The 13,927-nt window shown below is 41.7% G+C and overlaps 1 protein-coding gene across 35 annotated transcripts in view; it reads left to right on the top strand.

Moving 5' to 3' along the window:
• The window catches only part of PARD3 (par-3 family cell polarity regulator), a 710,416-nt gene that overhangs the window by 31,121 nt on the left and 665,368 nt on the right, over positions 1-13,927 (top strand). Inside the window, exon 1 of one of the 35 annotated variants that reach the window (XM_063669774.1) lies at positions 2,715-2,736. The exons of the other annotated variants lie outside the window; for them this stretch is intronic. The gene's annotated coding sequence lies outside the window, so the exon portion shown is untranslated. Of the gene's footprint in view, positions 1-2,714; positions 2,737-13,927 lie in introns of those variants that run through there. 35 annotated transcript variants of the gene reach the window in all.

Here is a 13,927-nt window from a genome sequence, read left to right as displayed (position 1 = left end):
AAAGTTTTTTGTAGAGACGTGGTCTCTTTGTGTTGCCCAGGCTCATCTCAAACTCTTGGACTCAAATGATTCTCCTGCTCAGCCTGTTAAAGTACTGGGTCTACAGCCATGAGCCACTGTACCCGGCCTAGAATACTGATTTTAAATGACAGAATGATAGTTATAAAAACTGTGAAAGTTTGAAAAACCACTTAATGAGATGCTGTTACATATATAGTCTGCTTCCAAGTAGTTAGAAAAAAAAAATGCACTGAGTGATTTGGCAACATACTAAGCCAGTAATAGTATTTGCTTTGGAGTAATGGGATTATGGGTTGTTCTCCCTTTTTTTCTTTCTAAAGTTTTTATGATGTGGTTGATTATATTTTTGTGATAAAACTGTATAATCACTTGTTTTTATTATAAATGTGCAAGAGGACTTACATTCTTTTTTTTTTTTGAGACGGAGTCTCGCTCTGTCACCCAGGCTGGAGTGCAGTGGCGCGATTCGGCTCACTGCAAGCTCCGCCTCCCGGGTTCAGGCCATTCTCCTGCCTCAGCCTCCCGAGTAGCTGGGATTACAGGCGCCTGCCACCACGCCCAGCTAATTTTTTGTATTTTTAGTGGAGATGGGGTTTCACCGTGTTAGCCAGGATGGTCTCGATCTCCTGACCTTGTGATCCGCCTGCCTCAGCCTCCCAAAGTCCTGGGATTACAGGCGTGAGCCACTGTGCCCGGCCGAGGACTTATATTCTTAAATAATTAAAATATGTCCTGAGGCAAAACTATTTCAAATAAAAATGGAGGCCAATCAGGAATATTTAAAAATTCAAGTAAATGTGTTTTAGAGAGTGCATTTAGAAACCCAGTTTCTAGGTAAGAGTGGCGTCATTCAGTGTGTTATACTCCCAAATTAATGCTTTTTACCTATTGTCCCTTGGATTAAAATTCAACTTGACTCAACTAAATCTTAAGGTTTGACACCCTGACAAACATGTCTTAAAATGTTTTAAAGTACATAAGATTTAAAACCTTGGCCAGGCATGGTGGCACATGCCTGTAATCCTAGCACTTTGGGAGGTGGGGCAGATGGGTCATCTGAGGTCAGGAGTTCGAGACCAGCCTGGCAAACATGGTGAAACCCATTTCTACTAAAAATACAAAAATTAACTGGGTGTGGTGGTGCATGCCTGTAATCCCAGCTACCTGGGAGGCTGGGACAGGAGAATTGCTGGAACCCGGGAGGCGGAGGCTGCAGTGAGCCAAGATCACACCACTGCACTCCAGCCTGGGTGACAGACCAAGACTCAGTCTCAAAAAAAAAAAAAAAAACTTTCCTAATGTTTGTATATTCTCACTTTAAGTCCTTCTTGGAATAAAGTTGGTGTAGAGTGGGGATGGGAGAAAAATAAATTAATCTCTGTAAATTGCTGGGTAGAGGTAACAGTGTTTTATGTGTAGAGGAAATAATGTCTACTGTTAAGTCTTTCGATCAGCCAAAAGTGGAGTGGTTAGTGCTTAAAATGTTTTGATGTCATTGTGAGGATTAAAGTTATTTAAAAAGAATGGACGTGGAGTTGATTTTAACATTTTGGGATTAAGAAGGGTGGAGAGTTCTCACTGGAGATTTTTTGATATGCCCTAAGGCTGGTTGAGCACCTCTGGCTGCCTCTGAGCATGTTGCAGTCCCCTGTCAAAATTCCCTGGGTAATCTTTCTAAAACTTTGCTCCAGCGCCCAATGGGGGAGGCTGGATTCTGCCTCTGCTGTCTTAGAACTTCAGTCTTTCCTTACAGGCATAGCTTTCTTCATACACACTACTTGACTGCAATGTGTTTAGGTTACATGCTGTCCTTAAATCAGGCCTCCATAATTTGTTGGCAGCTTTCCTTTTGCAGTCATATTAGCACTTGGGTCTAGAAGCCAGTTAGGATGATTGGAAGAAAAAAAATTACAGATGGTTAAAATTGGGTCAAAGTGCACTTCCTTACTCTGTTCTCTTTACAAGTTAAAAATATCTAAAAAATCATTGCAGCTGTGTCACCATTTCTCAGTAGGTGCCAGATTTAGGTACTACCTTTCAGAATGTTTATGTACTGTGAAGGGAAAAACCCATTAATTATACAGTTCTGTTTGTCTAAAACGTTCAAGAACATTTCCACTGCCCTCTGCATGTTTGTGATTATTTGGACCATTCAGTTCAGTCTGGATTATCTGATAGAGCACAGTGTTCTCTCATTGGTTCAGGTATTTGGCTGTCTTGCCCCACAGAACTGTGTATTCTAGGTCGGGGGCAATATTTTATATCTTTTACACTCTGTGTATAGTGCTGAGCATGGTACAGTTGGAAATTGTTAATTAATTTTTGTTCTATTTTCCTCCCAGAGGCCCCACCTGAATTTAAGAACAAATAAGTTATTATAAAGTCTTGTAGGAAAAGGCCTGGTATACTTAGAGAATCAGATCCAGCTGTCACCTACCGTTCATACAGAACCATACTAACCTTTTCCTAAAAGTACCATCAGGCTGTTGGTTTTGTAAGTTTTCTTTTGTTCATTTTCCTTTTAAACCAAGCCTCATCTGTGAAAGGAGGCTGAAATTTGGCGGACCTCTTTATTCTGCTCTATTTGTCCACATGTGGAAACCACCAAAAACCAGTAAAAAAGAATGGGAAGTGACCAAAGAACAGACAGGAAATACCAGTTGCCCTAGGGAGCGCCCAGCTCTTCCAAGGACTGCATGGGTCCTGGTCAGAGAGGCAAGTGAAATACCGCAGCTGCCTCCTGCAGAGGGATGTCTCTTTTACTTGTGAGCAGCGTCTGCAGCTGTGCAGGCTCTCAGCAATGCTTAGTGTCAGCCATGTCCCTTGATTTATGCTCGTGTGAGCCTCTGCACATGTGGGTGCTCCAGCGGGCTAGAGCGGGGAGGGGTGCCTCAGGTCCCCAGAGGCGCGGAGCTTTTTTTGGATACCGAGCCTGAGCTGAGATGCGTGGGATGCGAGAGTGATGTCTTGCCTCAAATTCAAGGAAAGTACAAAGTAAACGGAAATGCATCCCTTCAAATAGAGGAAATCCCAAGTTGCTTTTATGTTTCCCGTTATAGCTGTGTGAAGTCATATCTTGAGGTTTAGCTTTCATGTTGAGTTTCATCTGCTTTTTATGTGTGGCATGGTGAATGTTAGTTTTCAGCATTTCCTTATTTCAGCGTATCTTGCCTCCGCACTGATTATTATCCTTTGTTAGTTTAGAAGTCTTGTTTTATCCAGAGAAACAGAATAGGAAAATAACAGCAATTTTGAATGGCAGCTTCCCCTCCTTTTATGATAAAAAATACAGCTTCTGTAAAAAACTGTGGCAAGAGAAAAGAAAGGGCGTACTGTTGTCCCTGGGGATAAAATAGACAGGAGACCAAAGACTACATTTCTACTGAGCAGTGCTTTTATTAATGAATTCTGGTAGAGTTTTAACAGCAGGGCACGATTTCCTCCTATTGTAACTCCTGATGACCTCCAAGAAATAATTCCTGAATGTCACGCTCATAAGACATTTTTCTGATTACGGGCTTGTAATAATTAGACGTTTATCCCTGGAAAATATTGCCAACAAAAAGTTATTAATGGTGCAAAGGAGGTGCGTATGCACCTTATTATGTAAATTGTTATTTTATATTCAACAACATTACAAACGTGTTTTGAGAGGGCTATTGAGATAGATCTCCGAGACATCTGCCATAAACCAGTACTTGGACTTACAGCCAGTGCTCTCCACATCTCCATGGTAAAGAGCATTCACGTCAGGAGGTAGAAATGGAAAACCAGGAAGGTATTTGGTGATTAGTTTGTGAGGTTAGTTGTGTCAAGAGCAAATTAATTTTTTTAATGAAATAAGTCTCAGCAACTTTAAAACCATTCATACAAAAGAAGCAGAGTTAAAATGGACTTCACAGTAGTTTCCATGGGGATTACCGGCAGGTGTAATGCGTCTTCCGGGGAAAGAAGATGGAGGGAAGTAGAATAGGATGGGGAATGGTAGAGAGTCACAGTTGATTTCAGGCGCCACTCGGTGGCATTACTGTCATTGTTTACTTCCGAGCATTTAGATCTACAGCTAGAAGGGACTCAGAGAAGACAGACCCAAGAAAATCACCAAGGAATTCGCCTGTGTGTAGGACTTTGAAATGGGCACGTCTCCTTGAAAGTGCCACGTTGGATGTCTCCAGGCATGGATCTTGTCTAGATGGAATTTGCAGTTTTGCATGCTTTGCTATTGAAATGTTCTAGCTAATGAATGTCTTCCACTGCCTGCCTGTGTGTGTCAGGTAATGCATCTTTCTTCACAGAAGGACTGAATTCAGAGGGTTTCTTGAAGAAAATTTAAAAGCTGGTGATATCTGCATAGTTGCTTTATTTTATTTTATTTTTGAGACGGAGTCACGCTGTGTCGCCCAGCCTGGAGTGCAGTGGCGCGATCTCAGCCCACTGCAAGCTCTGCCTCCCGGGTTCATGCCATTCTTCTGCCCCAGCCTCCCGAGTAGTTAGGACTACAGGTGCCCGCCACCATGCCTGGCTAATTTATTTTATTTTTTTTATTTTAGCGGAGATGAGGTTTCACCGTGTTAGCCAGGATGGTCTCGATCTCCTGACGTCGTGATCTGCTGGGCCTCATCCTCCCAAAGTGCTGGGATTACAGGCGTGAGCTACCGCGCCCGGCTGCTTTATTTTATTTTTTGTTTTATTTTATTTTATTTTTTGAGATGGAGTCTAGCGCTTTCACCCAGGCCAGAGTGCAGTGGCATGATCTTGGCTCACTGCAGCCTTCGCCTCCCGGGTTCAAGTGATTCTCCTGCCTCAGCCTCCCGAGTAGCTGGGATTACAGGTGTGCACCACCTGGCTAATTTTTGTATTTTTAGTAGAGACAGGGTTTCGCCGTGTTGGCCAGGCTGGTCTTGAGCTCCTGACCCCAAGTGATCCGCCCACCTCAGCCTCCCAAAGAGCTGGGATTACAGGTATGAGTCACTGTGCCCGGCCTGCTTTAGTTTATTTGGATGGTGACTGTAACTTTAAACATATTAATACTGAACGACTAAATATACTATGTATGCTGAAGGATGCTAGACTTTTCTAAGTCAGAATCTGACAACTTTCTCAGTTAGCTGCTGTTTGTCAGTCCTTTGTGAACAAAAATACTGCTCTACCTCACGTTAAGGACACGATAGGTGAAATGAGATTTATTTAATCATACCAGGTATTTTAAACAGCCAGCTCTTTTTTTTGGCAAGCTCTTAATGTTATTAAACACATAATTTGTCACGTCTTTTCAGCATACATATAGTTTCTTAGTCATGTAATTCATAAAATAGAATTTAGAGTTGAAAGGAACCTACGAGGTCCCTTCTAAATGTGTAGATCTTCTAAACAGTGTAGAAATTTTCCTCCACCATGTCTCTGCTGGAGGATATTGTCTGTGGCCATGCACTTGGCACCTTTCAAGGCAGTCAATTCTAGGGGATAACATTTCTTATTGGAAAATGCTCTGTTGGCTTGATTGTTGCTGCATTTTCCCCCTTGTTAATTCATGTTTGCCATTTAGCAACACAGACAAAGTCTGTTCCCCTTCATTCATGATGCCCAGTTCTTAAAGCTGAGAACATGATGGTTAAGGCAGCACAGTGAAATTGCCAGCTACTTGCCAAACAAGTGGATTTGAACCAGCCTTTGCCTTATTTCTGTCCTTGGCCCGAGGGATTTAGAATCCAGAAGACTGCAACCTTCCTCCCTATTTCCCCTGTCCATTTACAGATGAACACCTGGAGATACCACAAGCTTAAATGTCTTGCCTAAAGCCACACACATTGGCTTGGAGCTTAGTGAGTTTTGTATTAGGTATTATAAGTGATTTAGAGCTGATTTAGAGTATACAAGAGGTTATATGCAAATGCTGTGCCATTTCATATCAGGGAGTTAAGCATCCTTGGATTTTGGTATCCACAGGGATCCTGTAACTAATCCTTCACGGATACGGAGGGACAGTGGTACCTCTGAAGGCTGCTGGAGGATAAAGCTCTAACTCAAGAGCCGTGGATGTGGTGGTAACTTGACAGCAGTCTCTTTCCTAGAGGCCTCCTTGCCGGAGGCAGGGCAGTGCTCATCTTAATTTTCTGGTCTCTTTCCTAGACTCACCATCATTCCTCAGGGAATCAGTTGATTAATTAACAAATGCTTGGCTGGGTGAGGTGGCTCACACCTGTAATCCCAACACTTTGAGAGGCTGAGGCAGGAGGATCATTTGAGCCCAGGAGTTCAAGACCAGCCTGGGCAACAAAGCAAAACCCCCATCTCAACAACAACAACAACAACAAAAATTAGCTGACTGTTGTAGTGCATGCCTGTAGTTCCAGCTACTCAGGAGGCTGAGGTGGGAGGATTGCTTGAGCTTGAGAGTTCGAGGCTGCAGCGATTGCACCACTGTATTGCAGCCTGGGTGACAGAGTGAGACCCTGTCTCTAAAAAATAAAAATTATCCAAATGTCTAATGAGCATCTACTGTATACCTGGTGCTGCACTGTGAGGGTGCCCTCTAAGAGCCCCCTGTGCAGGGAGAGAGAGGTTGTGTAAAATGTTCGCAAAGGTGGAAATGGAGTAGGAGACACATATGTGAGGACATGGGGCTGCAGGGAAGGCATTCTCAACTCCTCTCAGGCTGACGGTGAGTTAGAGACCAGCCAGGGAAATTGACTTCTGAGGCAGATCTGGCCGAGTCCACCAGGGGAAGAGGGTGGGATGGTGGAGGGAAGGGGCTTGAAGGACTGAGTATAGAGTCCTTTGTCACATAGGAAGATGTCCCTGCTTTGTGAGCAGGCAGGAGTCTTTGAAGGTTCCAAAGCAGGGAAATGACATAAGACTACTGAAGGCCAGGCGCGGTGGCTCACGCCTGTAATCCCAGCACTCTGGGAGGCTGAAGCGGGTGGATCACGAGGTCAGGAGTTTGAGACCAGCCTGGCCAACATGGTGAAACCCTGTCTCTACTAAAGATACAAAAAAAAAAAAAATTAGCCAGACGTGTTGGCACATGCCTGTAAGTCCAGCTACTCAGGAGGCTGAGGCAGGAGAATTGCTTGAACTTGGGAGGTGGAGATTGCAGTGAGCTGAGATTGTGCCATTGCACTCTAGCCTGGGCGACAGAGCGAGACTCCATCCCCCACGCCCAGTGCCCCCCCCCCCCAAAAAAAACCCACTACTGAAAATACTTGGAAATAGTCTCCTTGTTTTTTTTTTTTCTTTTTCCACCAATGGAATTCGGATGGGAGGAGGCTTCTAATTTTCTGCTCACAATGTTGTTCCTTCACTAGTTTGAAGATTCTTCTGTTGTGAAAGACCAAGAAAGCATATGATTAGTTAATAGGAGCTATATTCTATTTGTAGCTTATCTCTTCCTGGCCCCAAATATAGCTTAAAACCTTGCTGTCCTTCCTCTGCTTACTAAAAAATAAAAAAAAAATTGTTCAAGAACTTCAGCTAATTCTGGATTTGTCTTCTGACAAAGTTCCCTGTGGTTCATACCACATTTTTGTTTCCTCCCTGGCCATGTGCTGGCCCCTGAAGTGTTTAGATCTGCTGTTTTAAAAACTGAGCTCCCTAGCCAGTCAGATTAATTGCTTTGGATCATGCCATTCTTTCTCAGATTGTCGTATGTTAGTGTCTCCTGTGCCACATAAATAGTAATCTCTTGTAGGTGTCTGAGGTATATTTTTCTTGGACTTGTCAAAATTAGTTCTCTAGACCTTAGAGATGGTGTCCTGCTGGGTTTATTGTTCCCTTGTCTTCTTATTACTAGTTCCAAAATTATATTCTCACTTTCTTCCAGGGTTCTTGGCTGCCTAACTGATCAATTCTTTTTTGGTCAGAGTTATGGATGAATTTTATTGGCTTCATGCTTTTCCAAAATTTCAACCATGAACCTGTAGTATTGTATGTATAAATTTTTAGTAGAGACAAGGTCTTACTGTGTTGCCCAGGCTGATCTCGAACTCCTGAGCTCAATCAATCCTTCTGCATTGGCCTCCTGAAATGCTGGGATTACAGGTGTAAGCCACCATGCCTGGCCATATATTACTTTGGAAAATGAACAAAGTTATTAATTGAAAAGCATGAAGGTGGTGAGGATGATAGCTTTGCTTATTACTTCTTCAGAGGTGGGTCAAGAGTTCTTATGATATGTCTTTTAAATTCTAGAATAATACCTACAGATTTCTCTTTACATCTTGATTCTGTACAAATTTGTGTGGTTAAAAAAAATGAGAGTTCTCTCCACTTCTTTGGTTTCTTTAGGCAGTAAGTGACAAACTCTCATAGCAATACATCATCGACTTTGCTTTCCTTTATATTTGCACCCAAATTTCTTCATTCTCTCACACATACATCTCTTGTAGTAGATTGTTTGGACAAAGGGCACCTTGAACTGGCAGCCTTGCATTCTGCTTGCCTGCCCAGGCTTGGTCCTGTAAGGAGACTTACAGACTCCTTGGTCCTGTAAGGCTGGAGTGCAGTCATGCATCACAGCTCACTGCAGCCTCAAACTCCTGGGCTAAAGCGATCCTCCTGTCTCAGCCTCTCAAGTAGCTGGGACTGCAGGCACACACCATCATGCCTGGCTAGTTTTTTTGTAGAGATGAGGTCCTGCTTTGTTGTCCAGGCTGGTCTCAACTCCTGACCTCAAGCGATCCTCCTGTTTCAGCCTCCCAAACTGTTGGGATTACAGGTGTGAGCCATCATGCCTGACTGATTTGTTCCTTTTGGTGGTCAATCTTGGTTCAGTAGTATATAAATTTAGAGTGCTGCTATATTTTGAGCAGCTGCTCTGTCATATGAGCTTGAAATATTGAGTTCTATGCTGCTTCTATGTTGTGTAAGTCTCCAAATTGAAAGGATTTGTGACTTTAAAAAATCCCCACTTTTGCTCATATTTTTTGTTTCCTTTATCTGTTTGGCACTTGTTTTCAAAGCAGTGACTTTCAGAGCACAATTACTGAGAAACCTTGAGTGTGGATGTAAATTCTCCACTGGGTTCTACTATTCCATACATCTTCATAACTAGGTAAACTTCCAGGAGTCACTGAAATTTGGTATCTGTAAATGAAAAATTATATCAAATACAGATACCAGTGAAATTGCTAGATTTCATTGATGATTTCAGTTCAGTATTCTAAAGTCTGGATGTCACTTAGTACTTGGCAGGATTGCAAAGCAGTGACATATGTGCATGCAGGTAGTTTTAATTCAAGCCAATTGTGAGAAGGATGTTTTATCGGTATAAGATCAGTGTAGTTTTGAGTTGATTGTGGTTTTCAATTGCTGCTTTTGTTTTGGTTTTAAATTATAAATTAGTTCATTTGTCTTTATCATCAGTTTACAGTTGCATTGTGTCATGTGCATTTAACTTATATAATTCAAGTCTCAATGTTTGCTTAAAAATAATTAACAATACATATTTTTTTCATGCAACATCTCCTTAAATACAGGCCAGATGCGTTTCTTCTGGTATTCAACCATAGAAACAGCAATCCCTTCCAACGCTGCAGGAAAATTGGCAGGGTTAGGCTTTGTGAAAGGTAATGCAGCACTCAGAAAACCACATGTGGTTACTGTGTGTGCTATTTAGGTAATTTTCAAGGATAATTTTGTCTTAACCTTAGCCTTGATTTTAGAAGCCAAGCCTTGCCTGAAAGGTGACTCCATGCAGTTTGTTGAGAGTTCTTTGGCCAGATCTATAGGATGTAGTGCTGTGTTTTTAGCATCAACAGTGCTTTGGAGTTATAATTTTCTAATAATGAGAATTGAAGTCAGGTATGTTTTGCTGTTAAAATATGACTCATTTGTGACTCTGTTTCTAAATAGGTGTGTATTTTCTCCCCTCTGTTTATGTGGTGATAGTCCACTTTTATCACTGAGTTTGTTCTAGTGGAAAGTAGTAATAGGTGAGAAATGTGGACTGTGTTTATAACTTGGAGAGCCACTGGCTTAAAGTAAAGCACATTTTATTTCCCACAGGTGGGAGTCCTTGGGGGTAGTGATAATGTTGGTTTACTTCTGAACATTTATCCAACTGATAGGTGATGGAATTAAGTCTCTATTATTCTTTCATATTATGAAAGCTTCTAATTGAAAATGCAAAACACTTATGAGGCACTTTGACTCCATCAAATTTATGAGAAGAACATTAAGTGCCTAGTGGATGTTTGCCCAAAGGACCCAAGTGGGCAATTCACAAAGGAGGGAATTAACCAGTAAAAAGCCACAGAAAAGCACCGAATAAACCTAGTCTTCAGAGACTCAAAAGTTAAAATATTATCCTATATCCTGTTAAATTGGCAAAACCAAAAATGATTAACATACCTGACGCTGCAAAGTCACAGTGGCCTGGTGCATTTGGACATTGTTGGTGATGCTGTGTAAAAGACTGCATCTTCTCGGAACAGCAATTTGGCATGATTATCGAGATCTACAAAAATGTTCATGCCCTTGCAGTCCTCTGTAATACTAGTTATCCCTAGGGAATTGAAATTATGGGTAAGGATATTCAGTCCCACATTATTTAATTTCCGAAACCATTAGAATAACTTCAGAAGTTCAACAACAGGAAAATGGTGAAGTCAGCCATGGTTATTCATTAGAAGAAACAACATGCAGCCATTTAATGGTTATAGAGACTATATAGCAGAATGAAACTTGCTTGTACTGGGCCAAGTGAAAAAAAGGTAAAACATTAAATGAACACTGAGGAGAACAAGGTTAAACATGCTATAACTAACATAATATCTAAGTGTTATTAGTTGTGGGGTAAGCGTTTATAGATGTATTTTCTTTTTTTTTGTTTATAATTAAATTCCTCATCAAAGTAAAGAGAACATTAAAGAATTAGATAAGGCTATGGTAGGATGAAAATGAGATGCTGGGATGACTTTGTTTTAAATCTAAGGAGATGTGTCAGCTGTTTTTGGTGTGCCGTGCGGTTCTACAAACTGCTCATTTGCTGTGTAAATGGATGTAGCTTTCCAAGATGCCTGGGTATGAATGAGAAGTAATTTTGGTAAAGTAACATGTTAAGGGCATATTTTAAAGTTCAGATTCCATCTGCTGAGTGTTCTGTATTTGCAAAGGTATTTATTACAGGCTTTCTTGCTCCACTGAGAATACAAGCTATAGAACCATGTAGAAATAGTTTTTTTTTTTTTTTTTTTTTTTTTTTTTTTTAAAAAGATGGAGTCTTGCTGTGTCACCCAGGCTGGAGTGCAGTGGCGTGATCTTGGCTCACTGCAACCTCTGCCTCCTGCGTTCAAGCAATTCTCCTGCCTCAGCCTCCCGAGTAGCTGGAATTACAGGCGCCCACCACCACGCTTGGCTAATTTTTTTGTATTTTTAGTAGAGACAGGGTTTCTCTATGTTGGCTAGGCTGGTCTCGAATTCCTGAGCTCAAGTAATCCACCCGCCTCAGCCTCCCAAAGTGCTGGGATTACAGGCGTGAGCCACCATGCCTGGCATATATTCCTCATTTTAAAGCTTTAGATCATTTTTATTTACTTTGATTTCAAAGATACTGTCTTACATTTGATATTGTCAATTGGTATCAACATTTAAAAACAGGTTTACAATTGATAATGAGAAAATAACTTTTATTTGAGGAATGCAAGTCCTTTTATTTTTTATTTATTTTTGAGATGGAGTCTTGCTCTGTCACCCAGGCTGAAGTAGCTGGGATTACAGGCGGCCTTGCTAATTTTTTGTATTTTTAGTAGAGACGGGCTTTCACTATGTTGGCCAGGCTGGTCTCGAACTCCTGAGCTCAAGTGATCCACCCGCCTCAGCCTCCCAAAGTGCTGGGATTACAGGCGTGAACCACTGTAACCGGCTGCAAGTCCTTTTGATGATCAGGCTCAGAGAGACATTAAAATGAGACAGCGGTAACACCTTACTCCCCCCTTTAGCTATGTAGTCATCTCTCTTATTTACTAATTTTTTGAGACAGGGTCTTCATCTGTCACCCAGCTTGGAGTGCTGTGGCATGATCATATAGCTCGCTGCAGCCTTGAACACCTGGGCTCAAGCTGTCCTCTCGCCTGGACCCCCTGAGTAGCTGTGACTACCGGCATGTGCCACCATGCATGGATAACATATTTGTCTCTTGAAACTGCTTGCTATTGCCGCAAGTAGGTATAAAGTAGTCTACTAATGACACTATAACCCACACCCTGTAGTTGTAGTGTATAGCCAATCACTAATCAATGTTATTTCTGTAAACTAGTGAGAATTCCTCACAACTGTGTGTCAGTCCACTGTCTGTGCCCTCTTTCGCCTTTAAAAATCCACTTTTTTTTTTTTGAGACAGGGTCTCACTCTGTCATCCAGGCTGGAGTGCAGTGGCATCATCTCAGCTTAGTGCAAACTCTGCCTCCAGGCTCAAGCAATCCTCCTACCTCAGCCTCCTGAGTTGCTGGGATCACTGGGACACACTACCATGACTGGCTACTTTTTGTGTTTTTTTGTAGAGACTGTGTTTTGTCATGTTGCCCAGGCTGGTCTTGAACTCCGGGGCTCAAGCAATCTGCCTGCCTCGGCCTCCTGAAAATCTGCCTTGCCTGGCCTAAAAATCCACTTGTAACTGCTGCTTATTGGAGTATTATTCAGGGCAGCTGGAATCTATGCTGCTGGGTTGCAGTCCTCAAGCTTGGCTCAAATAAACTCTCAACTTACATTAATTTTGCCCTAGCTTCTTGCTTTTAGGTTGACAATACATAATTGTCTATCATATACACAGGCATGTATCGATGTATACTTTTAAAAAGTGTATAGTATTTGCTGCCTTTCCCACATGTACACCTATTTCAAAGATATCTACTCCTCATTAAGTAAGTAAGATCACATGTTTTTGGTAGTGGATTTTCTGCATTTTTGTTGCATTTAATATGTGTGCTTTATGGCAAGTGTTACTTGAGTCCAAAGGCATGCTGGTCATTCACAGTATAGTGATGCTTTTTCATTTAAACTTGCATCTTCTAAAGAACCTCATAAGTAAATGAAATTTGCTTTTTGTGGGATGGGGAAAAGAAATGGGGGAGGAGCTAAATTCTGCTTAGAGCTGATTCTTTACTGAGTTTCTTCAACTCTTCCATTTTCATTTGGGACCTTTAGTTCTATGCTTACCGGAGTCTCTTTGTATAAGAAATGGATCAAAGCAAAAGGAAACCCCCATCCATTTATTCAACAAATGTTTGTTGGTCACTTACTAGATCCCAAGTACTTTGTGAAGCCCTTACAGATACATGGTGTCCCAGCACTTAATGTATTTTAGAGGGTGTTTTAGAAAGTAAGATTCATCTCTGCTTTTAGAATAAAATAATTGGCATAGGCCTAAGTTTTAGAAATTAGTGAGAGTTACACTTCTTTTGCAAATATAACGTTTGGTAGAAAAAAATCACGTTGAGGGATCTCATTTTCCTTCTTATCCAGAAAAGAAATAATTTCTTAATATTTGGGTGGGTGTTAGCACCAACTCAGAAGACATTCCTTTTGTTGCAGGCTTAGCCAGTCATTACTCCCTGATGTATTTGTTGATCCCCTACTGGGTTTGCTATTATAAAAGGATTCAAAACATAGTCATTACCCTGACAGAACCTATGGTGGCTCCCTAATAGTACAAGAGAAGAAAGCGAATGTGAATTCTCCCAGGAGTTTTGGGACATGGAGAGCCCTGTAGCTTTGTATGCTCAAGGGAGGTTCCCCGAAAAAAGCAGGCCTTGGTTTTGAAGATTGGACTGTCTTTGGGTAACAAATTGCAGGTCAGACAACAAGCTTGAGCAACCTCGGATATGCAGGTTCTAGTGAACTACAGTTTGCCAGTGGCTCAGAGGGTAGGTGTTAGGAGTCATGGCAAGGCAGGTAGGAGAGGTTGTGAGGC

The sequence above is a fragment of the Pongo pygmaeus genome, chromosome 8 (assembly GCF_028885625.2).
Source record: "Pongo pygmaeus isolate AG05252 chromosome 8, NHGRI_mPonPyg2-v2.0_pri, whole genome shotgun sequence".
NCBI lineage: Eukaryota > Metazoa > Chordata > Mammalia > Primates > Hominidae > Pongo > Pongo pygmaeus.
Note: the sequence above shows the minus strand (reverse complement) of the source record. Positions and strands in the feature narration are given on the sequence as shown.